Raw genomic sequence first — 24,316 nt, forward strand, 5'->3', positions numbered from 1 at the left:
CCGACCAATGGGGATTTTCCACGTGTAAAATCATCATTGGCTGGAGGAAACACGTGTCGGCTCATCGTTGGGACAGATGTCATCCACTCATTGGACAGAAGGCGCCTATGATACGTCGACACGTGGCACGACCCAACAGAGGCCCATTCCTGTGAAAAGGCCGGCCCGTTTGACTTGGTCAAAAGGTGGCGGGCCGGCCCATGGAAAGCCTGTTAACGGCCTGTTCACATATAGCCCATTTACAGCCTGCTAACCCAAGGCCCGTTACGCCCTATCCGAATTAGGCCCAGTAGCGTCATCTGGGCCATCCAATATGATTCCAGCCCGTTTTCACTTCTGGCCCATGTATGGCCCATGACGTCTTTCGGCCCATATGAGGCCCTATGTAACTCTTGGCCTATTAACGGCCCGTGGTGAAACTGGCCCGTAATGAACAGTGTATCACTTTACACCCATTAACGGCCCGTGGTGAAACTGGCCCGTAATGAACAGTGTATCACTTTATACCCATTAACGGCCCGTTATTCCGTTGGGCCGTTTCCAGCCCATGTTATCTTTCGGCCTTCTCAGAGCCCATTTATTCTTCGGCTCATTTCTAGCATTCGTTTACTTACAGCCCGTTACTATCATTTTCTGCTTGTGGGCCAAATTCAGCCCGTGGTTATAGTCGGCCCGTTTGTGGTCCGTTAATACGTTGGGCCGTTTTCATAGCGTCATCAAATACGACCTATTAACGATGACTCGTTATGGTCGGCCCATGAACGGACGATTCCAACTCTAGCCCATTTACGGCCATAATGCGGCCTGTTATTGGCCCATGTTTGGCCAATCGATCATACGGCCCGTATAAGGCCCATTGATGATACGACCCGTAGAAGGCCCATTGTTTCTACGGCCCGTAGAAGGCCCATTGTTTCTACGGCCCGTAGAAGGCCTACTGTTTCTACGGCCCGTAGAAGGCCCACTGTTTCTACGGCCCGTAGGAGGCCCAGTGTCACTACAGTAAATATTAGCCCATGGTTATTGTGGCCTAGTTTTAAAAAATAGGTTATTGCAGCCACTAGCAAACCGTGGAAAAAGAACTTCACTGACTACAAGCAAATAAATAAACAAGACAACAAGGAAATAAATAAGCAAGCAACTTATGCTAGGCTATCACGGCTATTACACATATTACATCCACTGGGCATCAAAGTTCGCCACCAGTGCAAATATAGGGAACAAAGCAGCATATAAACGCCGCAGCAAAACAAGTCCAGAACTGAAACCACTTCAGAAGAGTTCAAGAAACAATATCCTGGGTACCCATAATGCTGGCAAGATGCTTAGCAAGCTTATTAACTTTCTCTAGTTTGGCGCTTAAATCCTCTAGCGCTTGCTGTTGCACAAGAAAGTACGCATCTGAATTCTGCAGGGACTTCCTCAGTCCTTCGGCTTCTTGCCGCAGCACAGCTGACTGATGCCTTTCAGCTTGTAGCTGAGACTGAAGAAGCCGAAGTGATTCAGGCAGCGAGTTCAAAGAGCTTGTGCCAGCGGTACTGGCCAGTAACTCGAACACTACATCAACGCAGGACTGTGGGGTTTTCTCACTGTCTACAAGATCGTTTTTATCACCTTTCTTGGAGACCAACAGGGTTGTCTCACTATCTTGAACCTTATCTGCATTACTTTCTCTACCATTGCATAGTGGGGTGCTCTTCTCAAATATTTTGTTTGCATACTACAAGAGAAACAAGCAGACACATCACAGGTTTAGCTTGTAGTATACGAAACTCATTTTGGTAAACCGGTTCAGTAGTAAGGTGGACAGGATAACAGCATGAAACAAACATATATCTATGTACTATGGTCACTGTATTGTCCATATCATTCTAGTTTATGTTCCCTAATCAAGATAGAGACACAGTTCAACTCATATATTTTTAAGACACAGCAGCATAGACAGAATATAAGTCTGAGAAACTACACAACATTGGCAGCACTTGTGATGTGCATCACATGAGAACATAACTGTTTATACAACTTAAACTGAAATCAACATAGAGCAAGAAGTTAGAACAACAATCCAGTTAAAGAAATAGGTTTAAAACATACCTGTTGCGCCATTGGAGTTTCAATTGGATCCTTCAAATTCGAAAGTAGTTGGTATGAGTAAATACAGTGATGCAACAGCAAAGGAGTATGGACCATAGCTACGGAATCTGACCTGAGAACAGTTGCTCTTCTGCTTTAAATGTGGAGTTTGGGTTAGCTGTGGTGGTCTTCGTGCTTTGGGCACTGCAGTAGCTTTACAAACTGCTCGTGTGGGGGTACTCTGTGGTGGACATGGTGCTTTGTCAACTATAAGTGGGTTACTATCCGCTGGGGTTGCGGTTAGATGGGTTGTAGCTGGTTCTCTGCCCAATGGTGTAAGTGTGCAATCTGGAAGAGTCTCGATTATGTGTGGTGGGGCTAGTTTGTGGGCCAGTACAACCATGGTTCTATCTGCATCGACGGGTAGCACTGTCTTTTGTGAAGAACGGGTTTTTGCTCCCTTAGATACTGCCATCACCCCCTCCAATTCAAATGGCTGATAAACAAGAAAAGAAATTGAACGTACAAACATTGTATGATAGACATATGTGGTAATTCACATATATGTTGTCTAACCAAACAGGACAACATGACACAATTTCACATATATGATGCCTAACTAAACAGGATAGCATGACATAGTTTCAGATATATGATGGATAACTTAACAGGATATAATGGCATAATTCAACATATGATGAGTACCTAAACAGGATGACATGACAAAACTATATGATGTCTTTCTAAAATAGGTTGGGATGAAATAATTCACATACATGTTGTCTAAGTATACAGGATGGAATGATATAATTGACATAATTGATTCATATACTAAGCAGCTAGCACTCGCATGTATGATCTCTAAACTAAGCAGATAGAATTCAATATTGTGCATATGATGTCTAAACTAAGCAATGCAAGACACCATATGCATCATATGAGAAATATAAACATTGCAACTTAGAGCATACACCTCAGGTGGGATATAGGACTGGTCATCTGTCTCTGAATCCTCCTCTGAGGAGCTCCCTGTAACCATCGAGATATATGCTTCAACAGGTACCATTGCCTGCTCTGAAGACCTTATTTTCACTCCAGATTTTTCCATAACCGACTCAAATGGCTGATACACATGAAGAGTAGTTCAATATACACAGATTGTCGAAAAATGGAATATGTAATGAAAAAAAAGATGGCATGAGATAATTCACATATATGATGCGTGGCTCCATGGCGGGGCATAATTCACATATATGATAACTGGCTGAAAAACATGGCATTGCATAATTCACATATCTGATATAGAAAGCAAACATGAGGCATTCACACAAAGCATGTCTAATCTATGCAGATGGCATGGCAATGCAAGACACCATATGCATGATATGAGCAATATAACACAGCCAAGTTAGAGCATGCACCTCGGGGGGGGGGGGCGACTGGTCATCTCTCTCTGAATCCTCCTCTGAGGAGCTATCTGTAACCAGCAAGAAATCTGCATCGACAGGTAGCACTGACTGCTCAGAAGACCTTGTTTTCACTCCAGATTTTCCCATGACCGACTCAAATGGCTGATGCACAGGAAGAGTAGATGAATGTATAAACATTGTTGACAAATGGAATACATTATGGAAAAAATATGGCACAATACAATTCACATATACGATGACTGGCTAAACAGGATGGCATTGCATGATTCACATATATGATGCCTAGCTAAAGAAGATGGCATTGCATAATTCCCATATACTACCTCCGTTCCTAAATATTTGTCTTTTTAGAGATTTCAAATGGACTACCACATACGGATGTATATAGACATATTTTAGAGTGTAGATTCACTCATTTTGTTCCGTATGTAGTCACTTGTTGAAATCTCTAAAAAGATAAATATTTAGGAATGGTGGGAGTATGATATAGAAACCAAACAGGTGGCATTCACACAAAGCAAATCTAAACTAAGCTGATGACATATAAGATGTATAATGTAAGCAATGCAAGGCGCCATATGCATGATATGACCAACATCAGCATGCCAGGTTAGAGCAACCACCTCAGGTGGTAAACAGGCGTGGTCGGCTCCTTCTGAATCTCCATCTGAACAGTTATCTTCCTATGGAATACAATCTGGAAATGTAGGAGGGGGGGGGGCACTTCGCCCACCATGGAGCGGCGTCTGCATGACATTATATTCGCACGCAACGGTCTTCTCTTTTTCTCCATATGTTCAGTACGATTGTGTACAATATCTGACATGCATAATAAAAAAATAGTTAGATTTTGTAAGAACTAAGGGGTGCATGCAAAAATCAAGACTGATGGTAGCAAACGAGTGGATGGATCCAAAACTAATGATAGCAGGTAGATTATAGCTTCAGTTTAAAAACATAGACAATGGATCATCTATTGTTTGTTGCCCACCCAACATGAACCACATAGAAGACCCCAGATGAACCAAATAGTAGACAGATACTATTCGTTACTGGCTCGATATGAGACCCATGGGCAATTCAAAACTCAAGATTGAACGATAAAGTAGCAGGTAATAATAACCGATGTATAACGTAAGCAAACACGAAAGACTGCGACCTCTCTTCCGGAACTGTGTAGTCCTCAGGTTCATCTGCTCAGTCGATGATGGTAATGCAGTTGGTGTGGCTGCCAGCAACGGGGAAGATGATCTGAGGCGGCGAAAGGAAGTCTGCAGGGGGGATCTCTGCTGCAGTGAACGCTTCTGTCGATGGTGCACCTCAGGTGGGGTGGATGACGGCACGGCAGGAGCAGGACATAACACACAGAGTTTTCTTTGACGCCTATCTGAAAATGAAGTAAATCTGTAAGGGCTCCTTAGAATTGGAGGATTCTATAAACGCAGGGACAGGAAAAACACAGGAATAGGATAGGAATGCACGTGTAAAACAGAGCATTTGGAAACATAGGATTTCAGTCAACCTGGGTGTTTGGCTCACATGAATTGGAAGAACAGAGGAATGGAGAAACAAAGTGATGCGATGAGTGTACAACCTCTTTGGCATAGCCTTGTGGACCTCAGCATCATTGGGTTGGACGTGGAGGATGGTGATGATGCTGGTGTGACTGTCGGAGGCGGGGAAGAAGACCCGAGGCCTCTGGAAATGGCGCCGAGGGTACTGCTCCACTGTGATGGACGGTTCCGTCGTTGGAGCAGCTCCGCTAAGGTGTACGGCGACGAGGTTGAAGCATGACAAGACAGACACCGTTAATCTGAAGTGGGACCCTAATATCATCTGCAATAGATGATGTAAAATACATCACCAAAAAGTGCTAGATGTAAAACGCATCAGCCGCGCCACGGCCGCTCTGACAGATGCTGTAAGTACTGTTCACTCTGAACTTAACTGAAGAAAATGAACTTCACAGTCGAAACTGAATTTTACTGTCGAAACTGATTGAACTAGTAACAGAGCATTGCAATAGATGTTTAGGGCGTTCGAGCACTAGTAGCAGAGAAGCAGTGATCTAAATCAGCAGACGCTCGAGCAGGGAACGCACTAGCAGAGAGCAAATCATGCAGTAGCACCGCGAGCGAGTGCTAAAGCAGCAACTCCTGTAGCTGCCGGAGGTCGTGCAGCAGCAGCAGCGCAAGCGAGAGCAAGAGCAGAGCAGCAGCACGAACGAAAGCAGGAGCAGTGCAGCAGCGCGATCGACAGCAAGAACAGAGCCGCAGCAGCTGCAGCTAGTGCCGTTGTGGAAGTCGCCGCCGAGGAAGCAACGACATGGGGGAGAGACACCGTGGATGATGTGGCCGGCGACGGCGCCGTCGATGGAGACACGCCATGTCTGCTCGGTATCAAGCACCGGCACCCCCGTGAGATTGAATAAAAGATAAAATGCAGCGGTGCGTGCAGAACCTCCTTGGTGGCGCCGAGTTGGCCTCGGATTCATCGGAGGAATTGGTGAGGGTGCTGCGGTTCCGGTGGGACAGGTCAAGACGGCGCTGTGGGGATTGAGGTGGCGCGATAGACGAGGCGAACGTCGGGGCAGCTCCTTGGAGGTGGAGGATGGGGCGGCTGATCCGGCGGGACGACGAGATCGACAACGGATCCTCATCCGGTGCGGTGGATGAGGGACGGCGAGCTATTGCGGTGGACGACGTAGTCGGGGAAGAGTCTCCGGCTGGGCGGCGGCCGGGAGGCCGACGGAGGAGCGTGGGGTTTCGCAGGTTTTGGCGGCCTCGGTGTACGAATGGGGGGGGGGCGAAGGGGGAGGGGGGAGCCAAGCTTAGGGACGCGCTTGTCCGAAATGTAGGGTAAGTTACCAGCGTACCCCCACCGGTTTTGACACCGCGACGTGGAGCTTCATTTTCAGCTGAGGGGTAGAAGGGGGATTTCGCGTGTCTGGGCTGCGGGAGCGATTTCGGATGAGGAGGGAGTTCTCGCGCTCGTCCAAATTTCGGGATAACAAGGCGCGGCGCGGGTTGAAGAAGCGGGAGTTTCAAAGCAAGTGAGACAAAAGATACTCGAGCTTGAAAATTTCGGGATAACAAGGTGCGGATTCCTTGTTTGGCAGAACAAACTTAACGTGTAAAAAAAACAATTCATACAAGACACAAGAGAGTCATGTCCCCTTTTACTATATTGCTATAGATTCCATTGAAAAAACTACAAGAAAAATGTAAAAAAATCGGGAGAACAAGATTACCCTGCACAGTACCAAATCGATTCGCACTTCCCTCAACAACAACAAAAAACAAATCAATTCCCACCAAAGAAAGAGTAATGTCCCTTTTTATATGATTACAGATGCCATGATCTCGAATTTCAATTTTTGAATCCACGTTATGTTGAATTCGAATATATCGTTAGGTGACCTTGCGGTTTATTATTGATGTAGTCGTACATTTTGATCTTCCATCATATATGAACATTTTACTCCACCATGTGAACATATATATTGTCGTCTACCATATGGACTAAATTTGAATCAATTTTCCTTATTTGAATACGATTGTTGTCAAGTTATACAATAATTTAAATATTATCTTGATAACAAAAAACATACATATAGCAGTAATCATATTTCACTATGAACTACATGTACCATACGCTCTCCAATTCAAATATTTGTATCCATTTTATGTTGAATTCAAATCATAGTACATTATTGGTCTAGGTAGCGAGATGTTTGGGATAATCTAAACCCTGTTTTCATACGTATAATTTTTGGCTGAATTGGGACAAGTTTTGGTATAAGCCTCTTGCAAAACCGGAGATTCTCTCAACAAGCCTTGTGGTTCCGAGAGGGAACGTGTCACCTTTGTGTGCGAAACAATATACGCTGCCTCCCCCCTGATTTTATTTACAGAGGCAACATAGAACTATATGAGTGCCCCGTTAAATTTTGGAATTATTTCGGGTTCATTTGGCCTTTTTATACATTAATTGAGTTTCTGGACTTTTAATGTGCATAATCTAAATATGAATTGCATGCACATGCTCCGGTGCACCAAAGTGGGTTGAAAAATCACATGTGTGTCCTTGGTTGAATTTCTAGGTCCCATGGAAGAAATGAGAATGAAATTCAAACATCTGGGCGTCATGACTCGGCCAAGAACATCGAGAAACTTTGATTTTAAATTCATGTAAATCCAAAACTCGCCTGGAAATCATGAAACTTGGCATGGTGTCATGTCATGGCACTAACATGTTGTGGTAAAAAATTGGGCCGATTTGGAAGCTCGTGGTTCTAAAAGGGAACGTGCCACCTTTGAGTGTGAAACGATATACGCTGCCCCCCCTTGAGTTTCTTAACAAAGGCAACATAGAACTACATTAGTGCCCTGTTAAATTTTGGAATTATTCCGGGTTCGTTTGTCGTTTTTTATACATTAATTGAGTTTCTGGTCATTTAATGTGCATAAGTCAAATTTGAACTAGAAGCACATGCTCTCGTGCACCAAAGTTGGTTGAAAAATCACATTTGTGTCCTCGGGTGAATTTCTAGGTCCCATGCAAGAAATGAGAATAAAATTAAAACATCTGGGCATCGTGGCTCGGCCGAGAACATTGAGAAACTTGGTTTTAAAATTCTTGTAAATCCAAAACACGTCTGAAAATCATGAAACTTGGCATGGATGTCATGTCATGGTACTACCATGTTGTGGTAAAAAAATTGACCGAATAGGAACATATTTTGGTATAAGCTTCTTTTAAACCGAAGCTTCTCAAGAAGGCTCGTGGTTCTGATAGGGAATGTGCCACCTTTGAGTGCGAAACGATATACATTGTCCCCCTTGAGTTTATTTACAAAGGAAACATAGAACTACATGAGTGCCCTGTTAAATTTTGGAATTATTCCGGCTTCATTTGGCCTTATTTACACATTAATTGAGTTTTTGGTCATTTAATGTGCATAATACAAATTTGAACTACAAGCACATGCTCCCGTGCACCAAAGTTGGTTGAAAAATCACATTTGTGTCCTCGGGTGAATTTCTACTCCCTCCTTCCATCTATATAGGTCCTAATGCGTTTTTCGAGGCTAACTTTGACCAAACGTTAGAGCAATAATATATGACATGCAACTTACACAAAGCATACCTTCAAATTTGTATGTCAAAGGAGCTCCCAATAATATAATTTTCATAGTATACATCTCATGTGCTATTAATCTTGTCAATATTCAAAGGTTGTCTTGAAAAACACATTAGGCCCTATATAGATGGAAGGAGGGAGTAGGTCCCATGCAAAAAATGAGAATAAAATTCAAACATCTGGGCATCGTGGCTCGGTCGAGAACATTGAGAAACTTGGTTTTAAAATCATGAAACTTGGCATGGTGTCATGTCATGGTAGTACCATGCCGTGGTAAAAAAATTGACCGAATAGGAACAAATTTTGGTATAAGCTTCTTGCAAATCGGAGCTTCTCTCAAGAAGGCTCGTGGTTCTGGGAGGGAATGTGTCACCTTTGTGTGCATAATTCAAATTTGAAATACAAGCACATGTTCCAGTGCACCAAAGTTGGTTGAAAAATCACATGTGTGTCCTCGGGTAAATTTCTAGGTTCCATGCAAGAAATGGGAATGAAATTCAAAATTCTGGGCGTCGTGGCTGGGTTGGAAACATTGATAAACTTAGTTTTTTAATTCCTGTAAATCCAAAACACGCATAAAAACAATGAAACTTGGCTTGGTGCCATGACATGGCACCAACATGCCGTGGTAAATTTGTAGTCCGATTTGCGAAGGCGCACACATTAACAATCAACAAAGTCATTTTGGAACAAGTGCTGTCACGTTACAATCGGAAACACAAGTATTATTGAAACCGTGGGCGTTCTACTTACTAGTACCATTTACGTGCCGCCACGCGTCCCCATTTTTTATTAGCTAGGAGGCGCCGTGCAGGGTAGCTATTTGAGTACGAGAGGCGTGCGATCAGACCACTGCGCGTGCTTATCGGGAGGAGAGCCCTTTGACCTCCATCTGTCATCCACCTCTCTCCCAAGGTCTCCATTAATGGCGCCCGAGCCTCTATTTAATGGCGTGGCTATGTCTCACTCGACTGAGATTTAAGAGAGAAAAAAGAAAAATCTGAAAGCACGGATCTTGATGTAAGATCCGACGGACCTATATAGCATCTACTGTGACTTATAGCAAGACTGATGAATATATAAGGACGATTAAATTTTTTTTTGATCAAAGAAGGGCTTGCCCCTTCCGATTTTCATTACTGAAAACCACCACAATTCACAAGAAGTTCAGCACAACTCCAGCCTAACACGAAGGACTAAAAGCTACCAGATTGAAATCGCAACATCCCAAGAGGCCAACAAAGGCCAAACATCCGCGCTAGAACCCAACATTTCACAACCGACGACACAATCCACATCCTAAACCGATTATTACATCAAAAGAAACCAGGAAACTGAAGGAAGCCCAGCAGCAACTAGAAGAACAGCAACGCCAGGGTCGCCACAGCAAGAGTTTTCTTCATTCCAGCCTCGCAACATTGATCTTCCATAGAAAGATAAGGACGATTAATTGTCTTACATAATTAGAAAGATAATTAAAAAGCCACATGCGGCTATGCCCAAAATACACAAGGGCAAAAGAAGAAGGAAGACAAGGATCTGGCTCGCTGATCTCTACTTTCTTGATGCGTTGCCGTAGGCCGCAGGAACTAGTCTCCGCGGCGAGCGGCGATGAGCTCTTTCGTGTCCTCAAGACGCTGCTTGAGAACATCCACGGATTCCTCCACCAGCCTTTGGCGCTTGTTGCGGAGCATGTCATTCTCGTCCATAAGTTTCTTGACGATGACGCCAGTCCTCTTCAACAAGGCACTGGTCTCCTCCTGCTGGTCTGCACTTCGGACGATCTTCTCCCTCAGCAGGTCATGCTCGGCCCGGAGCCTCTCATTGCCCTCCCTTAGTTGCCGGATGATGACGGTAGCCTGTTCAAACGAGGCTTTCATGTCGTCCTGCAACCTCGCCCAGCCGGAGATCTGATCCATCTGGTTATGGACGATCACATGCATGTGCCTGTAACAGTCGTCGCCTGCCCGCGAGAAATTTTCCCAGGCCGCCGCGGCGCGGCGGGACATCTCTGCTGCATTCGTGGCGTGGCGGGACATCTCTGCTGCTTCCGCGGCACGGCCGGACCAGTCTGCTGCATCGACGATGCGGCGGGACCTCCGTGCTGCTTCAGCGGCGCGGCGGGACCTCTGTGCTGCTACTTCCGCACGGCGGGACATGTCGGCTGCTCTCGCAGCGAGGCGGGACATCTCTCGTGCTTCCGCTTCCATGCTCGCCTCTCCCTGGTGGCAATCTCTCGACCCAGAACTCACGCTGGCCATGGTAGACGCAAGGGAAGGATGCTGAATGACTTGTTTGTTTTTGTGGACGAGGAGTTGAGGAGGAATGTGCAGTCATCTTGGCATACTAGTATTTATAACCGAGTACTAATACGCTCCTAAGTGGGAAACCGTTTAGGTTGTGATCGGTGTGAACAGGTTTGCAATTCAATATAGCGTGGTACTATTACGCTCCTAAGTGGGAAACCGTTTAGGTTGTGATCGGTGTGAACAGGTTTGCAATTCAATATAGCGTGGAGTAATTTGGAATGTGACGAGACGCAAGCTGAAAATTTATTGACGGTTCTAGTTTCGAAGTGCGGCACTATTCCCGGATGGAGTACTTCTTTTTCTACTCCCTCCTTTCCGGTTTTATAGGGCTTATCTCAAAATTTTAGTTTTTCCATTTTATAAGGCTCAATTTGGTTGTTCCCCAACACATGTTCAGATTCCAAGGTGCATTAAATCATTGCATGCAAGTATTAAGAGAAAATTGACCAATGCATGTACTTTATGCATGCATGCATTGCAATTAATGCATTGATAAACATAATTTTTTGAGAAAAACAAGAGCATTAATTAGGTGCTTTTGCAAACTACAAAAAAGATTCCACCACTCACCATCTTGGTTGGTGAGATTTTTGAATTAAGCCCTATAAACCGGAAAGGAGGGAGTACTGCTGTGTACGTGCAATAACTGGCACCGTCGTATACATATCTTACGGTTAATGGGGCGTTCGACAGGAATAGCCGCGTGGCGAGCTCTAGGCTAGTATTTTTTTCAGACGCATTAAATCTATCTCTCGGGACTTCTCGCACGCACCATCGTGCCACCCACAAAAACTTGTACTCTGAGTTTAGTAGTACGTTATACAGGTAGAGAAGAGGTGCACACACGCACTCGTCCTCTCACACACGCGTCTGTTTTTTCTCGAAAAGGAGGATGTTGACCCCCGGCCTCTGCATCTGGGAGTCACACACGCATCTGTAGCTACGAATTGTAGTGTTCTCAACCATCCGATTGGCTCTATCATGGATGTACCTATATACTAAAACATGTCTAGATACATCTATATTTTGACAAATGGAAGGCATGTATTGTGGAACGGAGGGAGTGCTTGTCATCAAAATGGATAAAAAGGGACGTATCTAGAACTAAAATACGTCTACATACATCTCCTTTTATCCATTTTGATGACAAGTAGTACTTCTTACCCAAAGGAACTTTATATCCAACAGACACAAAATATCCGTTCGACTGTTGGAAATTACGGATCTGATGTCGAAGTAATTGCTGCATCACCACCAAAACCCACCATTTCTTAAGCTAAAGTAGACCAAGGTAATCCCTATATTAGCATATTACTAAGATAAACAGAAGGCACTGTAGAAACATTTAGGACGTGAGCTTGTCAATCTGAATGTGGAGGGACAGAAGCTTAGCACCGGCCAACAGCTTGGGCGGAACTGTCAAGAAGGTCAGCTCCTGCACGTCGACGTTGCCGGGATCCTTGCTGCTTGTCACCTCCATTTCCACCTTGATGGCGTCAGTCGTGCCTTTGGGCTCCCCCGGCGGGCCGTTCGCCCACAGCTTGGCTACGTAGTGCGGCAGTGGGGACGCCCCCGCTCTGATGCAGACGACCGACACGGTGATAGGCGCGCCGATGTCGAGCACGCCGCCGACCAAGAAAAACGCGCGGCGGTCCTCCTCCGCGAACAGCAAGAGCTGTGGCTCCGACAGTGGCACTTGAGCACGGGCATGGGATGCGCGGTGCTGATGTGGTGGTAGAGCGCCGGCGGCGGGCCTTCGTAGCCGCAGACGGGCACGGGGCATTTGCAGGGCGCGAGCGGACACACGCTCTGGTGATCGGCGAGCTTGTGGTAAGTGACGTAGAGCCCACAGCCTTCGTGCGGGCACTCCATCCTCACCGACGAAAGGACGGAGTCCACCGCCGTGTTCCGCATGTGAAAGCCACCGCCGCGCTCGCACTTCTGGCACTGCCGCTGGTTCCCGGGGCGCTCGACGCGGCAGTCCGCGCAGGCCAGGTGCCGTCCCTTGCACTGCAAAAATCAATCGAACATCACATCAATCAAGACTGCACCTTGATCAATCAGCAGAACGGACGAGGTGTATTCGAACCTCATACACTGGAGGCGTCAAGGGGCGGAGGCACAAGGGGCAGTGGAGCACGGTGAGGTCCATCGAGACCTTAGAGAGCTCCATCGTCGGGTCCTGTTCGGTCTGCATGATCTCGCCCTCCTCGTGCCCAACCATCTCTCGACTTGGGCCGGGGTATTACAAACCTTTACCGTCACATATTTTATACTACTTCAAGGTGCATTAAATCAACACATGCAAGTATCAAAAGGAGAGTCACGGCATGCATGCATGCGTTGTAATTAATGCATCGGTAAACGCAAATTATTGAAATATATCGAGTGCAGTGCTTTGATGTGTCGCGTCAACTCATACATCAACGAGAAGTTTGATTATCCTCTCCCTCGCGGACTTGACTGCACCTGCCTTTGGCTGTATGACAGGTTGGCCACACACCTATCGGGCCCACCTGTCATACACGCAAAGGCAGGAGCGTCCCTCCCTCGCGCATGCGCGTGGTGGCTGGCAAGACTAGGAGAAGCTTTCGCTACACGCTCTCCCTCCCGCACGCGGTGGACATGCAGCAGTTCAATCGGTGTCAGATGGCCAGAAGCGTACTGTAGTACTCCTCCAGTGCAGTAGTACTCCATCATTGTTCGACTTCCCGAAGAGGCGAAGAGCCAAGCGTAGCCCGGACGCTCGTGTGGCAGTTTCATGTGTAGAGTAGTCTAGGATAGCATGTACCGTGCCTGTAAGCTTAAAATCGTTGGGGTCGGCTCCATGCTATGTGGCCGTCTCGAAGTTTAAAAAAAAATTAAAATAGTCTTCTGGCCCTACCTCACACCCTGGTGATTGTAGTTTGCACGCTCATCTGGTCAAGACAGGAATATATATTTTAATTTGTTTTTTTTTGAAAAGGGGGGACTCCCCGGCCTCTTCATCAGAACGATGCATACGGCCACATATATTTTAATTTGTGGTGGGTAAATGTTAGAGGTTGCAGCAAATATATTGTACACTGCGGGTCTTTCAGCCAAGTTTAGAGGCAAGCATGTGGGCTAGTGCTATGATGTGTCGCGTTAACTCGTACAACGAGGAGAAGCTTGATTTTACTACATGCCTTCTCCCTCACCCATGCGCGCGGTTGCTCGCAAACGAGGATAGGCTTTTGCTTAGTAGTACTTCTACAACAAGCTATCTATCCTGCTCGCGGTGGACGGACATGCAGTAGTGGATTCGACACTGTAGAAGTAGTAGTAGTAACATCATTGTTCGTCTTCTCGAAGAGGCGAAGAGCCAAGCGCAAAACGAACGTTGCAGTTGCGAACATTGGAGCACGCATATAGCCAGGCTCTTGCATCAGACAAAATTGCTATGTGAGCCCACTATTGTACTAGTACGTACAACTACTTGCTAGTATAGCCCTGTAAACCAGAAAGGAGTATTTGCCCTTCTAGAGATTTCAACAAGTGACTAGACTACACCGAGACGGAGTACATATGCAGCAAAATGAGTGAATCTGTACCGTAAATAAATACGTACTAGTTCTACCATTTTCCTCTCCGAGGTGCACAATATTGAGTATACTAACTAGTCTCTTTTTGACACGCATTTACGTTTTTTTTACACAGTACAGACGCAAGTGCTCATATACACGCGCATACACTTACCCCTATGAACGCACACACGCACGGCACTATCATCTTGAAATTTACGAAGTCGCCATAGGCACCTCGTCGTCGACGGGTCCATAGGTGCTTGAATGCCAAGGAGGGAGAGGGTAGCGCTTCCTGAGACATTGAACGGTCAATGATGCATCCTCAATTACATGCAGAGGGAATTAATTGGAGAAGCAGAATAGAGCCAGCACGATGTGAATGCAACAGAGTTTGGACTCTCATATAATAAAGGCGCCCCACCACTCCAATCCATCTACTCCCAAGTCTCTGCGCAACACTGCTCACTCCAATCCAAGACCAAGTGACCAGAAGCCACAAGCACCTATGGAGGCGATGGACGCGAGCGGCAGTCGGCTGTGCCAAATCATCCAAGGCGCCGGCCTGCGGCCCCGCACCGCACAGCGTTTCCAGACGGTGCTGGCGACCACAGGCATCGTAGCCCTCGCCGACGCCGGCTTCGCCTCTCGCATGGACGACATGATGGTCAACTCCATCCGCAAGTTCACCGCCGTCAAGAAGCGCGCGGACGACCTTGCCGTACTGCTCTAGCCCGCGCGCCCAGGCTCCTCATTGCCTACCACCCTCATCGGCCTCCATGGTGACGAACTCTTTCAAGCCTTGGTGGCCCTGCAGGTGCCGGAGGTCGCGACGAAGAATGTGCACCTCGAGGCCGCGCTCGCCGCGCAGCGCCTCGCCATGCAAGAAACCGTCGACCTGCACATCCACGTCTACGAGGAAATCGTCTACATAGGCCACTACAAGGCAAGGCGAGGACAGAAAGACGTTGGCCTTCTTCCAGCGGCTGGAATCTTTGGACGCCATTATTCAGAAGCACGTCGACCTGGCCACGAAAGCCGCTGCTACTTAGGCGCCGTTCGGTGGGCCGGCGCCCTGAGTCGAGGAGGTGGACGTCGTCGATGGATTCATCTCTTCTTGCCTCCTGTAACCAGCACTGCATCGCCTCGTGGCCTTAATGTTTTTTTAGTATAGTACTCCCTCCGTTCCCAAATATAAGTCTTTCTAAAGATTCCAGCAAGTGACTACTACATACGGAGCAAAATGAGTGAATCTACACTCTAAACTATGTCTACATACATCTGTATGCTGTATTCCATTTGAATTAGTATCTAAAAAGGCTTATATTTATGAACGGAGGGAGTATATGGCATTTTTATTCCAGTCGTAACGTTTTCACTGTGAGGTGGGGCCGCAGTTGAGCAAACCCACCCCGCCCACCGGGCGTCGGCCGAGTTTAGAATTACTAGAAGAGAGAAACGAGGGAGGAGAGCTAGCTGTAGAACGGACACTATTGTCAGATGGGACTCGTGTTTATAGAATAGGAGTACTGAGCACTCGTGCCTCTTTTTTTTTGAGGGAAAAATTAGTCGTATGTCTAGTACTCCCTCCGTCTAGGTGTGTAAGTCATCTTACGAAAACCAAATATTCTCAAAACACTTAGGCGCGGTACATTAACTCTCATCTCGTTTCTTGTTTCGTGACATATCAACCAATAAGAGATGTGAGCCATGAATGCTTTAAATGACTTGAGACAACAAACACGACATGCAGTGGTCAGTTCATTGCATGCAATGTTATTAATTAGCAAAAAAACATTAAGTTCTCTCGTTTTCCCCTCCACCTTGGTCGCGGTGCGCAGCCTAAGACGACTTACACACCTAGACGGAGGGAGTACCACTAGTTGGGTGCGTGCGACCTATAACTGTCATCACTTTAGGTCTCTTTTTCGAACCGCGGCTACGCTTCACAGTACATATTATTTCACGCATTTATCCTCCTATATGTACTCCTAGGCTATTTCCACGTGCTCCCGTTCGCCGACATGTGGGACATAGAGCATCTGGGTCGTAGTGCATGCACGACTCAGAGCATATGCCGGGGTACTTTACATTTCAGACCTCACGAATTACATGCAAACCCCCCGCAGAAGAATAAATAAATGAATGAATTACTACATGAAACCGGATTATTTTCATGGAAACCAGAGCACGTTCATTAAATTTTGGACATAATACGTTTATAAAAAATGATCGGACCGAAACCAGTCTAAGGGCCTCTTTGATTTTTCCCGCAAAAAAGGGCCTCTTTGATTCGCAGGATACTGAAAACACATGAATGGGGAAAGTATGATGGCGATGAACCGAGACGAGGAGAACTCTAACTCAGTTAGAGGTTAGAGTTAGATTCTAACCCTGAACTAACTCTAAACCAAAGAGGTGTATGGATGGTAGGGTTAGATTGACAATAAATGCTCTATCTCAATCATTTGACTACTTTGGACCCTATTTCCTGCCGGATTTGGAGGGTGCTTGGGTACGTTTTAGTTCCATGACTAAAAGTAGTGGGACTAAAACTTGCTAGCCTCACCCATGCTTGGATCAAAATACTAAAGAGACTAAAATCAAGTTAATGAGCATTTATTATCCTCCAAACCCTCCAATCCAGAACTCGCATGTGTTAAAGTAGAGGAGTTAAATGAGGAGAGAGAGGACTAATCCACATTTTAGTAGGGGTACCCCTGACTAATTTTTTTTAGTCTCAAGACTAGTTTAGCCCCTCTTTAGTCAGGGGTGCTTGGAACTTTAGCCTCTTAAAGAGACTATTTTTAGTCAGACTAAAATAAGTCCCTTGGATCCAAGCACCCTCTTGGTGTGGCCGGCTCTTCTGTGGCCTCCTCCCGCTCACAATTGACATAAGCGAACCATCTATAGAAATCAAGCATGCAAAACATGATAATTTTTACTTTGTCCATACAAATGAGATATCCCACTTAAACATTCAAGTCGTCAATCAAGCTTCACAAAATAAAAAACACTTCATGAAACAAAGAATGAGCTAACTCATCACGGAAGTCATTCACAATAGGGGGGGAGCCCGGAGCCCCTCATGCACCGAGGGAGGAGCTCGCCATCGTCGCTTTGGAGGAAGGCTCTATAGAGCCCAAGCCCTGGGAACCCCTCCGACGCTGGCCCTTGCGAGTTGAGGTCGACACCGACATGGGTTGCAGGGCTGCTTGCCGCCGACTGGGAACTTAATCTTTGGGCCTCTAGAAATAATGCAAGCCTGTAACTAAAATACCTAGAAAGGTGAACTGAATCTTTGGGCCTCTAGAAATAATGCAAGCCTGAAACTGAAATACCTAGAAAGGTGAACTGAATCTTTGGGCCTCTAGAAATAATGCAAGCCTGAAACTGAAATACCTAGAAAGGTGAACTGAATCTTTGGGCCTCTAGAAATAATGCAAGCCTGAAACTGAAATACCTAGAAAGGTGAACTGAATCTTTGGGCCTCTAGAAATAATGCAAGCCTGAAACTGAAATACCTAGAAAGGTGAATTGTATCTTTGGGCCTCTAGAAATAATGCAAGCCTGAAATTGAAATACCTAGAAAGGTGACCTGAATCTTTGGGCCTCTAGAAAGATTTATTACCTCCTCAAGCAGCATCAAACAATTCCATGCATGCACCACAAATCTATACCAAGTTTGATCAGGATCTACTTTTCCAAATCAGAATTAGCACTAGAGCAAGCAAGATCAATGATATGGTCGTGAGATAGAGAAGGAACGAACAAACTCACCCCTCTCGCGACCTCCCTGGTAGATGCGCCGCCGCCGCGCACGACAGAGGGAGAAAAACGATTGGTGAAGGGGGAGCGAGGCGACCTTCGAAGGCCGGAGGGAGAGGGAGGGCCGGAGTAGGGCGGTGGAGGCCGGAAGGAGAGGGCGGCCGGAGGAGAGAGAGGGCGAGCAGACCTATGGGGAACAGAGAGGAGTCATGCGAGAGGGGGGGCGATCTGGTGCGGGCAGGGGAGATTTTTTTAGTTCTCTTTTAGTGGGCCCGAGGATAACTAACCCAATTAGAACCTCTCCACTGGGCTAGTTTTTTTAGCTGGGTTAGAGCAAACTAGCTCAAACTAACCCCTCTTGTTTCGATAATTTGAGGCTATTTCAACCCAAACTAGCTCTAACTCAGGGATCCAAACAAAGAGGAGTGTTACTGTACATGCTACAGTGTGGACCGTAGCATATTGTTTTTTATGGCCATATCACCACATTGTTTTCTACTGCTGGTTCACTGGGCTACCGTGGTTCGCACTGCTGGTTCACTAGGCTGCCGTGGTTCGCACTCCTCCGACCTGAGTAGTACTGCAGTATAGTACTAGTATATACCGCATCATTCTTTGCTCCTTCTTACTACTTCGACATGTGGGAGAGCCAGCATCCGGGTCGACGTGTCATGCACCAGATTAGAGCGCGGAACGGAAGGGGGCATCACCCCGGTCGGAGCACCAGTAATTCATGACTATAGTGAGTGGTCATATCACAAGTCTTTCCAGTAGTAACGCGCCATCAAATCACACAGCCCCACTCGCTCACCCTCCTCTCCTCTCTGTCAATCCGCCTACCCGAAAACTGCCATGCGTACTGCCCGAGAAAAGCCCCGCCCTCAACTTTTAACTACACGAAAATAGTTCGAGCTTGTTCGTTCTATATAAATACAGTACTTACTGTATGTTTATTCACCCGTGGGGTTGTTCAATGAATGGAGGGGCGGGGAGCACAAGTGAACAATACTGTAGTACTACTAGTAGTAAGTAGGAGTCGTACAATAGTCACCTTAAATAGAGAGTCTATTTTCTTTAATGCCACGTACACAAATTGAAACGCTTGTTGTGGAGAGAAAAAAATATAATCACTCCACTATATATGGACGCAGGGGCCTGAGCGCTTGCTTTACTAGGGTTGCTCTCTTCATTCTCTCATCCTCTCCAGATATAAACAAGACAGCGGTAGCGACATTTTCTCTCTGCTCACCGCTGGTCACAGATCCGGCCGGATCCCTTCGGCCGGTGTGTGTAGAGGACTAAAAGGTGCATCGTTCACGCGGTCATTGCCGCCGAGGGAGGAAACCCACAGCTGCCGGAGGGGCCCGATCCTCTGCCCGTGCCGTTCTCTCCGACATAGCGCCGGCTCGGGAGGTCCTCCGACCCTTCTTCCTCCCTGCCGTATTGTCCGTAGATCCAACCTGCCGCCACCGACATCCCGGCGACCCTCGGGTATAAGTTCTTCGAAAGCGGCCTTGCTCTACTGCCCCAGCTCCCCACGTGTCTGCATGTGCATCTTTTTCTACTCCCATCAGCTCTTCCAAAGCCACCTAAATTTTTAGTATTATTAGAGTTAAAGCTACTTCATGCATTCGAATCTAGGGCTTTGTTCAAACAACGAAGAAAGGGGGAAAGTTGTAGCATGAATCTAGGACTTGATTCAAAGAGGAAATAATATGGTGAAAGTAGTAGAGACCGGATACCCAACCGGTCTCTTGGTTGAAAAGGGAAATAATGGGAAAACGCAGTACAAACTGGATAAGGAACATATCTATTATTGGTTGAAAAAAGGATAGAAAGTGGCGGCTGGTGGACAAGTCAACAGAGTATGTCCAGGATTAGATTTGCTGCCATCACATAGTAAAAGGTCTCCAGGATTATATTTGCTGCCCTCACATAGTAAAAGGTCTCAGGATTAGATTTGTTGCCCTCACATAGTAAAAGGTCTTAGGATTAGATTTGCTGCCCTCACATAGTAAAAGGTCTCCAGGATTAGATTTGCTGCCCTCACATAGTAAAAGGTCTCCAGGATTAGATTTGCTGCCCTCACATAGTAAAAGGTCTCCAGGATTATATTTGCTGCCCTCACATAGTACAAGGTCTCCAGGATTAGGTTTGCTGCCCTCACATAGCATGAACAAACTCGGCATCACCACCTTATGCCTCCTTGTAGGTACATTGTGCTGATGCGTCCAGTGTTGCATGTCCTTATACCAACCTTTTCCTGTTGTTAATGTAAGGGCGCATGTAAAATGAAGCGATCACACTGTTACCATAGGGACATGTCTAACCAGTGTTATTGTTAATCTAATGCCTCCAGTAATAAGATGCAATTAAACTGTGTTACAAATGGCACTCCTGCTGTTTTCCCCAGTATGATAAGTAAGTTGCTCCTTTACGCTGCTGAGTGCCCTGGTGTCCCCATGGTCCCATGCCCTTAAACCAACTCTTTAGCTGCTGTTGATTTACTGTGTCTGGTAAACAAGCAATGCCACCATTAAAGTAATCCCGTATTTGAGGAATCACATTGTTGATCGTAATGCTTCTGGTAACATGAAGCATTGCTGACATTTTAAAATTTCTACTGTCCTTGCGTGATTGCCATGAACATAATTAAGATGCTTCTTTTCATTTTGTATATGTTTCGTATATTCTTATTGACCAGCAACTATTTACTTTCTATCTTTTTGTGCAGATAGGGATATCCATTTCACCTTGTTGCTATTGTGACCTTTTGGTGAACTGCACAGAACACTTTTTTTTTGGAATGAGTGTCTTGTGCAGTTCAACTAAAATGTCACGTGGGCAACATCTCTCAATTTTGGTGGAACTGCACAAAATGGTGATTGGAGTTTCCAAAATCTCCATCAAGTTCTGCTGGTAATCTCGTGCAACATTTTATTAGCCTTTGCAAGATGGAGCCGTCACTGTCACCACAATGGCACTTTATTTTAGTGGAACTGCACAAAAGGATAAGAAAATTATAGTTGCACCTTACATGAGCCGGACAGCCAACCTTAATGTTCCTCAATTTTAGTGCAACTACTAAAGAAGAACCTGCCAGCTCACAAGAGCAAGTACTTCTTGCTAGCTGAATGATGCAATCTTTGCTTCATTTCAGGTGAACTGCAGAAAAAGGCGCATGAATTGAATCATGGAACTCCAAGCAGACCTCATCCAAGTAGAGCTGGAGGTTGAGTTCAAGGAGGCCGCTATTAAAGCGAAATCATGCTGTCTTGTCTCCTTGTTTGTGCTGTGCAAACATGTTGTGCAAACATGAATACTCAACTACAGATGTTGTGACGGTCAAGAGCATTTGCCAAGTTCTTCGATTGTATGACATGGCTAGCCAAGATGGATTTAATCCCGATATTCACTTTATCAAAAGGCTCTAATGGGTTGGTTCTGAATCTTGCAAGCTGGGAATCAGTGAGATGTGTAGGCATCTTTGTTGTACTTATTATTTGAATCTTATTTGTTGGTTCTGAATCTTGCAAGCTGGGAATCAATGAGATGTGTAGGCATCTTTGTTGTACTTATTATTTGGATCTTATTTGTTGGTTCTGAATCTTGCAAGCTGGGAATCAATGAGATGTGTAGGCATCTTTGTTGTACTTATTATTTGGATCTTATTTGTTGGTTCTGAATCCTGCAAGCTGGGAAACACGGCATGATGATGCAGAGGACAACAACCATAACAAACAGTTCAAACTTGGTAGTATTATCTTTGTGAAAGTGCGACAAATGTGCTGATCGTGTGCGTCCTGAGAATAATAATTCTAATTGTTGTGCATGTTGATCCTGTGGCACTGATAGAACGAGCGAATGCATTGCTTGTTTTAAGTATAAATTTCTATTAAAGCTAATTAAATTTAAGTAAAGTGACCACTAAATCCTGTTATTACAGTACCAATACAGACCCACTCATGAACCGACGTGTGGCCGAGGGTGCATCTTCTGCCGGGCGTGCAACGGACGAGGGAGGGGTAGTAACTATTGTCGCCTGTACACAGTCAGCTTACTGTTGAATCCAGTTCCCCAGGAGCTGAAAAACGAACTGCCGCCGCCTACACACTCGTTCACTCGAAGAGACTCCAATGTCGATCCGAGGGGTGAGCCTGCTGGATATGGACTTCAGCAAGGAGTTCCCCTTTGAGTTCGCCATTCAGTCCTATGGCTGCACCAAGTTGAATGTGATGTACACCAACGATACGGACTCGGTGAAGCTCTGCCTCGCCTCAGTCCTATGGCTGCACCAGGTTCTGGAGCATTCGCCCGTTTCATCGGCAGCGCCGACTGCACCTTCGCTACGGTGGAGAGAAGGAAGAACGCGACGATTCGGCCATCTGGTGCAACAAGCTTGTCGACATCCAGAAGCAATACAAGATCATCAGCAACGGCAGGAGAAGGACTCCGTGGTTGACCTCGCTGAGACCATCATCAACCCCTGATACACCAACATGAAAGAAGACGACCTAAACATGTGGGAGGTACCTCTGAATCTAGCCTACATAACCTACGCGGCCAAGGACGCATACACATGCTACGACATGTACATGCAGATCTTGGACATGAGGGCGTGTCTGCTTCCCGTAACCGATGAGTACACGGACAACCGCAACGTCATGATCAAGCGTGCCAGGAAGGTCTAGATGTTGTACTTTATCTGTTTATAAGCACCTTTATCATCTGAGTGTTTCATGCATTAGTCTATGTGTCGTAATTATCTGTTTTGTCTGAAATATTTCTTTTAAGAACCCATTAACCTGATTGCTTTTTTTAGTGGCTATTTGCTTATGTATGTAAACTAGTTCACTTGTCCGTAAAAAACCCTAGTTCACTCGGCTGCCGTGCTTTGAATCTCCTTCCTCCCAACATATTCCCCTACTCAGGTGGACCCAGCAGGTCTCTGAATTTTCTCCCACTTTCTTTTTCGATGTAAACTGAGTTTTCTCCCAGTACTTTCCCCTAGAACCAACTCAACTGTCCCACGTCTAGCCTAAAAAATAATAATACCCCACGTACTATTAACTCATCAAATTAAAATGATATTTTATTTTGTAAGTTGAAAGTTCTTACAAAATAATAATAATAATTGTTTATATATAACTTGGCAAGTTAACTCCTAGTGATTGCGTACATAAGCTTGCAAAGATTTTACTGACGTGCAATCATGTGTTTATGTTTTTATAACATTTCTCCGTCTAGCCCAACATGATATTTTCACCCAGCCCAGCAAGTCCGCGGATTTCGAGAAAAATGCAAATGGGATTTAAACGGGCTGCATAGATGCTACATCATTGTTTCACCCAGCCCACCAAATGGACTAAAAAAACAAATGGACTGGCTGACATGTGGGCCAGTAGGTCGAAGCCTAAGAAGGCGTTGGATTTACATCCAACGGCCGGCATTCTTCTTCAATCTCTCGTCTTCTTCCCCCAGCGCTGCCGGAACCACCTGCTCCAGCCTTCGGCGTCCAGCGGCGTTGTTTTGCGCTCCTCAGCGAAACGCTACCCCGCCGACGGCCAGGCCATCCCTCCACTCCGCACCTCTTGTTATTCTTTGCCGAGTGTAGGCCCACCCCGCACCCGAACCAGTCAAGTTTCCCACTCCTCTCCGTCTGCGACTCCACTGTCGTGTCTTCCCCATCTCCGGGTCGTTCCAGTCTGGGGCCTCGCCGTCGACCACCGCCTCGGTGCGCTCGGCGCGGCGTGGTCAACATACGAGAGTCATCGGAAGAGGACTGTACGTGGAGAGCCTAACGGCTGGGACCCACGAGGTCCATGGTCGCACGCAAGGAAAGTTCCTCCTTATTACGCACTGTACGTGCACTGTACGTGGGAAGGGCTTCTGTATTTCGCGAAAAAAATGTTCCCCCCACTGACAGGTCGGACCCACCAGCTATATCTTCGCATGCAAGGAAGTGCCTCCTTATTACGCACCAAAAAATGAATACCCACTGCTAGCTGGGACCCACCATAGTGGGTGGCTGACTTGTGGGCCTACTAAGTTG

This window comes from Triticum aestivum, chromosome 4D (genome assembly GCF_018294505.1).
Source record: "Triticum aestivum cultivar Chinese Spring chromosome 4D, IWGSC CS RefSeq v2.1, whole genome shotgun sequence".
NCBI lineage: Eukaryota > Viridiplantae > Streptophyta > Magnoliopsida > Poales > Poaceae > Triticum > Triticum aestivum.